Source organism: Anas platyrhynchos, chromosome 13, assembly GCF_047663525.1.
Source record: "Anas platyrhynchos isolate ZD024472 breed Pekin duck chromosome 13, IASCAAS_PekinDuck_T2T, whole genome shotgun sequence".
NCBI lineage: Eukaryota > Metazoa > Chordata > Aves > Anseriformes > Anatidae > Anas > Anas platyrhynchos.
This window is the reverse complement of record NC_092599.1, coordinates 10,909,061-10,920,526: the sequence shown is the minus strand read 5'-3', so window position 1 is coordinate 10,920,526 and position 11,466 is coordinate 10,909,061. Positions and strand designations below refer to the sequence as shown.

Sequence of the window (11,466 nt, the reverse complement as noted above, 5' to 3'; positions counted from 1 at the left end):
CCTCTCCTGTTGCCAGACAGTGACAGGAGTGTGTATCATGAACCTATTTATGAAGTGCACTGTTCTCATCCCATTTCTCCATTTGCAGACTGCTGCTAGTGCTTGTCACGGTGTTACTTGGGTTTTGTACCAAATCAGAACCCTGCACCGCCCCGGGAAACAAAAAGCTTAAGCTGCAGGACATCTGCATTCTCTAAGAAGTCTCCTCCCTTGCTGTGGTTGTATGTATCCTAGCTTCTTAAATTGACTTTTCACATTGTCTAAACATATTTAGACACAAGACTTCACAATTACAGGAAAGTTGCTTTCAACATCCTCCTACTCTCATTCAGATCCATTCTCTTTTGCTCTCATGTTCTTATCATATTTAAGAATTCTGCGTAAATGAGCATTAATGAACCAATTTAAAATTATTTTTCTATGAGCAATTTCAGCTGCAAGTCACTTGATTATATGAATCCAAATGATGGGGGTGGGGGGAGGGAGAACATAAAACGTGTCTTTGCTGCAGCAACCCGTGACCAATTTAAGCGCTGGAGCAAAGGTAAATGCAGGAGAGCTGAGCTGCCACCTGAGCACTGTCTGCACAGCACTGGGTGGAAAGGAAATGGTGCAGGGCTATGAAAGTCACAGAAATGCATGGGATCACACAGAGGAGGGGGCAGGAAAAACTCTTCTTCTGTCTTTTTCTCTGTAGATGCTCACCTCCCTTTGCTGCCTCTGCAGGACGTGGAATTAGCATCCACAAGCCCTCCTTTGGACAGGGAAAGCAGCTAGCACAGTTGGCATCTGGCAGAGAAACAAGTGCTAGGTGGTCTGTGGGATGGTTTCCAGCATGGAGGGAGAGGTGAGGGCATAGGCAGGTTGTGTGGATTTGTGTCACCACGCACAAAGTGCACAAATCCAGCGTTGGAAGAGATTTACTGCTATGCCCGCAAGGCACAGTAGCATGTAGGGACTGACAAGACGATATCTTAAAACCCTGTGTGCAGCAGCTGCACACGCTAATATATTGTTTTCCAATGCCAGGTACATTCTATATTTTAGCTCTATAAATTTCAAAGTTAATCCAGAAACGAGTTATTCAGCATTGCAATAAAATGTGACTACCTTCTGACAGCTTTGTTCTATTCTTTATTCCTGAGGCATGAGCAGAGAAGAAAGGCTCGTGTGCTGTAGAAACTAATAACCACAAGTTAAACCACAAGAGTTCAAAGGGCTTGGTCCACCTCCTGTGGAAGTTGATAGGAGATTCCTACTACACAGAAAACAAATGCGATCTGACCCAAGCAGCTGGATGGCTGTGAGGGATGGAATGAGGCTGAGTCATGGCTTCAAATGTCTTTTTGAAGGAAGATCTAAGTTTATTCCCAGATTTGGAGCCATTTCCATTTTGTCTTCCAGCTTGAGAAGGGGGTTTAGAGTGGTCATTACTGTCTTCGGGTTTGGATCACTCTGCAAAGGGAAGGCTGTCTGGTGGCTGCAGGAAAGGTGCTGGTTTCAAAATTCCTCTTTCGTTTCCCCAGCTCTGCTATTGACTTTCTCTCTGACCTTGGGCACATCAATTCTTCCACTGAAGTAAGTTGGAACTCAATTGCATTTTATGTTTCTTTATGAGTCAGATTCCCTTTCTGCAAAATGAGGATCATAACACTTAACTACCACTCAGAAGCACTCTGAGGCCTAACAACAAATTAATGTTTAAGATCCTTGGATTTAAAGAAAAAAAGAAAAAAAAAAAAAGAAGAAAAAAAAAAAAAAAAAAAAACCTTTACAGATATGTGAATTTCATTGGAAAATGTCAATTTGTAGAAACTGAAAAAGTTCTTCAATGTTTTGAATGCATTTCTTGGCTCAGGAAGGAAAAAAGGAGAGATTGAAAGCATCATTTTGAAATGGTTGAAATGCCCTGTTTCAACATTTCGGAAGTGAAACATTTTTGGTTTTCATTTTGAAATGACTTTCAATTTATTTTTTTCATTATATTATGTGCTATAAATACAACACAAAATCAAGTCAAATTGAGGCATGACATCTCTGTTTGTTAAAAGTGAACTGTTTTGAATTACCTGAAAGGACATTACATTTTTTTAATTTCCTCTGTAGAGAACTCTGACATCTCTGGGATTTGCTCTGACTGAGCACCTGGCCCAGCTTCAAAATCTACCAGAAAATGGCATTTTTGTCCTCCTCAGAGCCTGTGAGGACTTGAAGGTTCTGCAACATGGCCCCAAATGTCACATTGAGCTGCCTGCCTGAGGAACTCTTCTGCTAAAGAGAAAATATCACATCGCAGAGACACAAGGCATTGAGAAGGAGGTGAAAGGCATGATTTGAAAATGCCCAGTTGGATGCAGTTGTGTCCACTAGACACTGATTTAGATAAAGCTGGAGATATTTGAGCATTGAAGCAGGCTTCCTTCTGGTGCTACAGAGAGATTTTAAGAAATCAACTGCTACAAGATGATAATGAAAGTTTCTCATCATGAAAGTTTCTTCTCACATCCTTTGCGTCTCATCTAAGCCACAACACCCCAAATCTTGCTTCATTTCGTCACTCACAGCCCAAGTGTAGTTTTAATTTGGGCCCCCCTTCTGGTCTCATCTGATTTCTGTCCTGTTCCAGCAGCACAACTGCCCCAACTGTTAGCCACGTGGGATCAAATCAGGGCTTTGACTGCGTCCCTCAGACCAGATATCTTCTGGGAAGGACGTGGGGATGTTTGTCACAGTAAGTGACCGATCCAGCAGAGTTCAGAGGAGTTGGACACGGACCAAGCTGCAAATCACACCTCATCTTTTGTGCTGCCAGCTGCCAAACATCTTAATAGCAAGCAGCCCGTTTTATCCTCTATTGTAGGGTGTGCAAAACATTGCATGGGAGATGTGGCACGAGTTGGAAAAGGTGCAGCTCCAGTCCTCCTGTCAGGGCTCTCTCCATTTGTTTACATACCTTACTAAGGTCATATCAAAGATCGGACACAAGTGTTATGGCCAGAGACACATTACAAAGGTGTCTGTGGTGCATAAAAGTTACTGATAAACTGATTATAGCTAGCAGAATCCATTCTGCAGTTGTACGGTGGGGTCTTCTAATGTTGCCACAGAGCCAGCCAGAAGATCAGCAAGCCTGTGTTACCACTGCCCTCTCACTTGGAGAAAGGACACCTTGGTAGCCTTTGAGCCCAATGACCTTTCTTATTAGGATTCTCCTGGAGATCACATTAAAGGCAGCAGAGGGATCTGAGCTCTATCTCTGTTGATGCCCTGCATTCCCACTATTTATCAGGTTCTCTTTAAAAGGATTTCAGATTGCATTTCCGTATCTAGCATATGGAGACTTTCATTTATTTGACAGGCTGATTCTTTTATCAGACATTTATAAGGATTTACAATACTAATGCACGCTGCATGCAGCACTGGATTTCACACAGGAAACCCATTGAAAAAGGGGCGAGCTGTCCTCAGAGCACAGCTTTCCCCTTCTCCTTCCCATCCCAGCCTTACTATGCTATACAGAGGCAGGTCAACAGGACAGAGACTGTGGTGACACTAATGTCTCTTCCGAAAATTTTCTACTGGGATGAATGATGATGGATGTAGTGTGTACGAGGCTCTTCTCTCTTTGTGGCTGTGCTCAGAGGGATGGCGATGGAGGCAGCCAGGATCCCCTGCCAGCAGGGCGAGCAGTGACAGGCAAAAGAGAAGGCGCTGGACCCTGCAGGAAATCTGCAGAGTGGAGATGGATACGGGCTTTGCTTTAGACTGAGAGCAGCAAAATAAAATCCTCTAGGACAGAGCCCACAGGGCAGGGATTTCTCTTTTTTTGACAGCATACAGTGAATGAAGCACAAAATAGCCTGCTGTCTCTGCAGACAGCAAGGATATTTAGAGATGTCAAACTGTAGTACAGAAGATGCACAAGAGGAATGGAGACACAGCTAACTACATCTGAGACTTTTGGTTTCTTATTCCAACTGGGAGATCTTGAAGTCATGCAAGTTTTTCCGTGCCCCTACTGCAATCAAAACTACAGCTTCTTTCTGCCTTTGGATACCAGATGGAAATAAAGCTTATTTGGTCTTCGTTACCTGCCCTTGTTTCAGATTCAAAGCCTTTTTTCAGTCCTAGCAGAGCAAGGGAATAGTAGCAGATACAGTGAGGCATGAAGTCAAATTCCCCATTTCTATACTGTACAGACAACCAGTTTCTCAAATTCTTTGGGGAGTTTCTAGGGACAGGTTATTTCTGCTGTGTAGTTGATGATTTGCTTAATATAGCAATGCAGCTCCAGTCTCATACTGAAATTTCCTTACTGATTTGATTTTGACTTGACAGCTGCATTTGGTAGTTTACAGTGATCAATAACAAGTTAGCTTTGGTAATATAGTTTCTTGATTTTTAGTTTGAGTTGGCTAAATGAATCATTGATAGAATCTGTAAAGCACCTAGACACCCACAAAAACAGTTAGGACCTCAGGAACAGTTTTCAAAAAGCCAGCTTAAAACCCTAACCTGCTGCCAGTCTAACAGACCACCTGGGCACAACAGGGTGCTGCTCCAAGGCAGCTGACCCTGCCCTGGGCCTGCCCTTCCCACCTGCTCCTGCTTATCCTTGGACAGACACCTAGTGAACTGATTGAGGAAAGCAAATTACCAGAAAAGAATAAATAAATAAATATCATTTTTGTGCTGGTTTAGCTCAACACAGTGGCTCAGTGCATCAGGGGTGCTTGTTCCATGGGCGGAGCAGCAGCAAAGCTGTAAGGATGTGGAGAAAACAGCTGCAGGATTACACCAGCAAGGAAGTTCCTTGAAGATAATCATGGTGTGAACATGAAGTAATCTGATGAACCTGCACAACCCATTTACACAGATCTCCTCGTTAAGCACTGAGAGGGTCTTCATCCTATTTACTCTCACAGGTGACTTCCACTTGCGTTATGAATGGTCACATCAACTCAGGACTTAATGAGGTTTAATTAATTTATAGCCACACCTTACTTCCCTGGTATTAATTTGCCTGCAGATGAGTATGGTGCCTTTAGTCTCTCATCTACTCTGAAGGCTGTAGGAGATGCTTTGGACTTCTACAGGACAGTCTCAGCAAGGTAAGGTAAGGGGGGAGGTTGTGAGTGTTTGGCAATAGCACCTACCAGAGCCGGGGTAATGTAACAGAGCAGGCAGTAAATGGGTTGCAGTGTAGGGTTTCACCTCTGGCCCATGCAGGGAAAATCAAGGCAGAGGGCATCGCTGATGCTGCCTGCAGAGAGCCCATTTTGACCCTGCAAATCATTCTTTTGTTCTTGTGGTGGGATGCTCTTAGCCTCCTGCTCTGCCTGTGCACTGCTAAACAGCTGTGGAAAGAAAATAGAGAGTTGGGGAAGGGTTCAGGTTGTTTAAGAAGGAGCAGCACTGAAAAGGCCATTAAGAGTTCAGTTTAAACCTACTAACGTCTAGAAACTTGCAGCTAAGAACCAGGCATCCAATATGCTAGCAGAGTTAGATAGTGTTAAGGGTGATGGCTAGCTGCAGACAGATCCTGGCTGCCTGTTATTTTGCTGTGAATTTCCATCCATTCTGGAGAGTTTAAATCAGAACTTTAATGGGCTTTTGATGTTGTTTTAGTTTGGTGAATAGTTTCCCGTTGTATCTGCTTATTCAGTGAAATAGCGAGGAAGCGCTGTTACAGTGGGAGATGACGAGACTATAGAAGCCTATCTCAGCTGCATTTGCACAGCAGAAGCCTTTAAAAATCACTGTGCTATGAACAAGACATTTCCATATTTCACGGCTATTTTTGCTGGGTGCCTAAAGTTGATGATACAGCAAAAAAAAAAAAAAAGAAGAGGAGGGGGGAGAAGTCCTTCTGCTGTTCCTTTCTTCTTAACAATTTACATCTCAGCCATGTTGCTTGGCAAGCCCAACAAAGTGGAGCATGTTGTGGCTGTAAAGTGATAAGCACATGAGCTACACTGAGGACATTTTCTCCCTGCTATTTGGGTAGGGAAATGAGGATTCACTTTGAAGTGGAACATTAGCCTTTCTTTTTTCTTTTGCTGCTTCTCTCTACCCAAAGCTTATCAGAACAGCTGTGTCTTTTGGGAGAAGATGGCTGGAGGGACTTGGGGACACCGATTATCAGGCATTTGGCTGTGGAGCAATTAACCCTTTGCATGCTTGATAGTCCTCACCTTCTATTCCCCTTACTTATTCAGGCCTGCAATGCTCTACCAGGCTCTGTAAATCATGACAGTAAGAGAGCATGCATGCTAAAGCTAGTAATGGGAAAGTGAAATCCTACTAAGGGCTGCTTGGTGAGTCTGTGGGACATGGCACTAGACTGAAGAAGCTGAAAATATGCAAAGGAAAATAGAAACTGAACTTCAAGAACAGTTTACTGTTGTATTGGTCTGTTGTGTTTCCAGAGAGGTTGCTTGGGCCTCTGGGATGTTAGTCTGTCTCTGATGCTGTGCCCGAAACTATTGGTTGCTTTTCAAAGCCCCTGGAGTCTGTTTTCTTGGTTGCTTGTTCTTTTGCTCCTGTATCATTTATACTAATGATCATCTCTGACCATTTCTTAAATACCTTCCATGTGTTTGCCAGTCTTTGTCCCACTGTGAAAGGCATAGCATACACTGAAATGCTCAAACAAAAGTGGATGTGACTCTGCAATTACCTCAGTTCTTATGGCATTGTTGAAGACAGGCTTGGGGGTATTTTTTCCAAGGTGGGATTTGAAAAAAGTTTATTGGACTGGAACTAGAAGGTGATCTTGTGGATGGTGGGGAAAGATCCCAGCCCACTACCGATGGAGGGTCCCAGTGGTGGGTGTTATGATCCTGTACTGTGACTGCCTGATCATTTGGCTCAGACACCAAGCACCTTGCTTGTGCACCACAGAGAGCAAATACCTCTCCAGAAGCTCTTTCTAACCCAGACACAGTGAAATGTCTTGTCCTTGACCTACCTTCAGCAGCTGTGAAGGGGATGAGCTTTTTCCCTTAGATCAGCAGATGAAATAAAAGCAGAGACCTGCAGTTATCCTTCACTTAAGGATTAAGGTTTCTCTGGGCTGGTGTTATTACAGTGACCACAGGCAGCCCCAGACTGGCTAAGGGACTTCCAGTGGGGACACAGGTTTAAACTACAGGTTGAGGCATCAAATTAAGGAAAGCTGTTACATCTGTATCTTTCAAGTCGGGGGCTCAGGCATGTCTCACCTGCCTTAGGGAGGAACTGAGCTGAGGCCACAGCACAGGGCTGGTGGTCAGAAAATTGGCCAACTCCTCCTATGTCACTGAACATCTCTATTGCTCACTCTCTCCGTCTATAAAGCAGGATTATAACACTTGTCTCAGATGGGTGTGTGAGGATCTGTGGCTGTAATAAACCTTGCAGCTGCTGGCTGTAATGCACCAGCCTGATGCTCACTGTTATTACTAGGAATAATTCTTTGCATATGACCAAAACAAACTGAAGGAGATTTTGGAGGGTAGCTCTGTGCTGAGTGACAGTGGCATTGTCTAAGGATTGCATAAAAAAAATCCTCTACTGAAAATGGAAACACAGAAAAAGCCTGCTTGGTTTTTTTAATAGTGAGAAGATCATGCAGTGTTTTGTCATATGCTTTTGGTTCTGGGAGTAGTGAAAGAGCATTAGAAGTACTAGCAACATTGGAGAAGAAGAGAATGGCTCATGTTAATCTGACCCTTGACAGAACAATGTGAACGAAGGCCACTTTCATCAGATTTCCACTATGTTCATGGGAGAACTGGGAGTAATTCTGAAAATAAAATCCAAAATATGGGACCTGTTGCAGATTACATCTCCTGAAATATCTGCAGAAGTTAGCAGCATCTACTGCAGGCTGAGGTGGAGTTTGTGGAAACAACTATAACTTCCCAACAAGTAAAAATTTCCTGGCTTTGACTCTGGGTCAAAAACTGGGAAATTACTGGAGTTTCCCTAGGCTAATAGCAAAAGTAAAGGATTACAAGCCCACATGAAACATGACTGAAAATTGCCCTTTGTGGGATCATACCCTAACACACATGTGCCTAATACAAAAAGATGATCCATACCTGGCAACCCCCCTGGATCTTTCCCTTCCCTTCACAAATCCTATTTTGATTCAAAGCTCTCCCCAAGCTAAAAAAGGGAAACAGGGAAACTTTGAAATTAGGTCAGAGCTCTGAACTCCCATTAGAGCCACTGAGGTCACTGTGGTTGTTACCAGAGTAAAATCTTGGGCTGCAATCAGGATGTGTTGCATACTCGGAGAGGAGCTGTTCCCCTGTGCTACAATAAGGATTCACTGGCCCCAGGATGGCTGTGGTATAAGGTTTAATCAGGTTAGCTAGGTTTTCTCTCTTGATTTCACAGCCTCCATTCAGCACACCAGATTATAAACTTTCAACATGTAATTGAACCTGACTCAAGGAGCCAATTGTATTACAGTGAGCTTTAAAAGGGGGAATGGCAAGGGCTAAAGTTTTCATTCAACGAATGCAATTTCTATGCACAGAAATCAATTCAATTGACATCAGTTGAGCTTTAATGCTGAATTAAAGAGCTGCCAGGTTTCCCCCATGGGGCTTTTACAGTCCGGGTTTTATGAATTCATTAAAATGCACACACAAACTTTTAGGGAAATAGCATTACACTGTAATAAGAGCTACAAATCGACCATATTCCTCTGAGATAGAAGTCTAATTTGAGTTGCCTAGTTGGCAAAATTGTTTTCCATCGTTTTGCATTTATTAGCAGAGGGTGTCATATTTTCCCTTGTTTCTGTTTTGCTTTCTTGCTGTTTGCTCAGTAAGGGACAGCACCATGTTTAGAAATACCAAGGGGAGATGTTATCTTTGGGAAGCTGGAGCAGTATAGGATGCTTCAAGGCAAGTCAGGTTGGGCTGGAAGGCTTGGTGGACGCTTCCAGAACTGCAGGATTGATGGTCTCTACAATTGGAAGTTGGAGTCACTCAGCTTGCAATGAAAGGAAAGAGCAGGAAGTCCTAAAAGACATCTGTGCTAAAGAAGAAGCTGGCTTCTTAGAAAGGACTGGAGCCAAAGCCAGCTGAGAATTGAGACCGCCAAGTATTTTAGGATCTGAAGTCTCAGTGCCCTTCCCCTCTGTTAATCTCACAAACTGGCTGAAGAGAGTTGCCTTCTAGCAGCCCACATCTATCTTCTGTGCTAATTGCAGGCACAATTAGACTCTCAAACACTGGTTGCCTCCAAAATACTGATGATAGCTGGAAAACTGCAGGGGCAACCACAGAAACTGTGCCCACAGTAAGGATATTTGATCATGTTGGCCTCATCTGCTAGCCTCTCTGTGCTGTTGTACTCCTGTTGCACACCTTGCAGTGCTCTGTCCAATAATGAACATTCGCAGAGTTTCATTAAATATGCTCTCTAATTAGATTGATGACCCTGGTGATTGGAGGTCTTGACCTATCCATGAAACAAGTGGGACTCAGAAAACACAATTCCCTCGTGCTGCTGGTTTCCTAGCATGACTTGTCTACAGCTTTTGATGGATGAGGGAGTCTCTAGGGCTAATTCAGCTCCTGCAGAGAAGGCACAGTTGATGTCATTTGGGAAGCTGAATTTTGCAATGGGGACACACATGCCTGTGCAGGGAGACTCTACAGACAAATTTGACAGGCAGCCAACCCTCTGTCGAGTGGCAATACATAACAGTCACTGCCAGCTCCCATTTCCAGGCTAACTTAGTGATGTGGAATGACTCCATATGCTCTTAACAGATCTGATCTCCTACTCCGATGGGTCAGGAGGACCTAGAGAAGCAAAGGAAAGGGGCACAAAGGGGCACACCAGGACAGGACCCTTTGCTCTCAAGAAAGGAAAGTTTCCTGTGCTGCTGCTTTTGTCAGATACACACATGGTACAAAACTAAATGGCACCTCTGCCCCCAGCAAAAGCATACAAATTATAGAGTAGCTTAAGGAAATGTGGTAGGAAACAGATTTATGCAAAAGGAATATGCATTTGATGGCTTTCCTCATTTGGTTCTCTAGATGCTGATGTAACCAATAAATCAGTGTTACATCAGCTGGGAGGAAGGGCAGTGTAGTAAGGACATTTGTGCCATTTTCTCAGTGTTTTGCAGGGACCATGTTTCTGGTAAATTTTCATGAAATATGAAGAGAAACCTAGAAGATTAGTTCAAAGATTGCATCAATACATTTTACTGGAGAGTTATTACTATTAAATAGCAGGTCTCTTTTTTAACAGAGGTTTGCATAACACTAAGGGAGGAAAATAAGAAACACAGATTTGATGATGAACCAGCTCATGTATTAGAAGGGAGGGATAAGGCTCCTCTCCTCATTTTTTCTTTTCAGAGGACCATGCTGATGCTTTCTAAATGAAAAGAAGGCAAGCTACCATCTCTTCACACTTAAAGAGCTCCCAGGAGCAAAGGGAGAATGAGATAACGAGACCAAGTGCTCTTACAATGAACCTTGGAGGACAGCAAGCCAAGAAGGAAGCATGTCCTTTACCCATATCCCCAAACACTGTGAACATCCAAGTGGAAAGTTCCACCCCAGCTGTCTGGAGACCCAGCAGCAGCAGGACTTGGACCCTTCTTTTTAACCTGTAAATTGACACAAATGGGCAAATTATGGACTCAGCAGGAGGGATTATGCCTGAGGCAGGCAAGATGTAACTCACGCAGAAAAAGCAGTGAGAAGGGGAAAACTCAGTGCCTGCACTTCTTGCCCATTTCCTCTTTCCCAAGTCAAGAAGCAACACCTATCTGAAATTGCGGTTGCCTCAGCAAGGCACAAATTCTGTGGCTGGCCAGGTCCTGCAGGCAGGGGAAGAAGCCATGTGCTGAATCAGCTTGCTGGAGGCCACCTGGCTCACGTGCCAGAAGGTGCCAGCTCCAAATGTAAGGCTTTCAAGCTAGAAAATCTCAGACACTTGACAACGTGCTTGTATATACAGAAAATGCCTGTGACAGCTAGAGTGCTAGATAGACCTTAATAAGAATCGTTCCTAAACCCAAATGTTCAGAGATATTAGTCCAAAGGAAGAATCATGTGTCTGAGAGAAGAAAACAAAAACTAAACCAAGCAAAAAAAACAAGTCTTGCTGGTACTAACCCCTTCCTATTAAAAGACATTTGGAAACAAAGCCTGAAAGGTGCAAATGTTAATAGTGCAGGTTATTGCAAATCTCTCTTTATTTGATCCTCCTCTCCCTTCTGCTCCCACATGCACCCACCTGCAGACCTGCTGGTGTCTGCACCACGGCAATTCATTTTCCAGCAGACTTTCTTTGACTGCAGTGGATAGAAGAAGGAATACAGGTCGAAAAATTTGGCAGCACCCTATTAGAGTGCTGCAAAAAAAAAAAAAGGGGTGGCGATTCCTGCCCGGCGGCACCGAGGCTTGTTTTTTTTTTAATTGTCGGCAGTGTAAATACGAGCGC

General features: G+C 43.7%; 1 long non-coding RNA gene across 1 annotated transcript; it reads left to right on the top strand.

Annotated features, from left to right (window-relative positions):
• Positions 1-4,993: 4,993 nt before the first annotated feature.
• LOC110353738 (uncharacterized) lies at positions 4,994-11,177 on the top strand. The gene is made up of 2 exons (XR_002404584.4): positions 4,994-5,111; positions 10,374-11,177. It is a non-coding gene; the product is annotated as an uncharacterized lncRNA (long non-coding RNA).
• Positions 11,178-11,466: the final 289 nt, after the last annotated feature.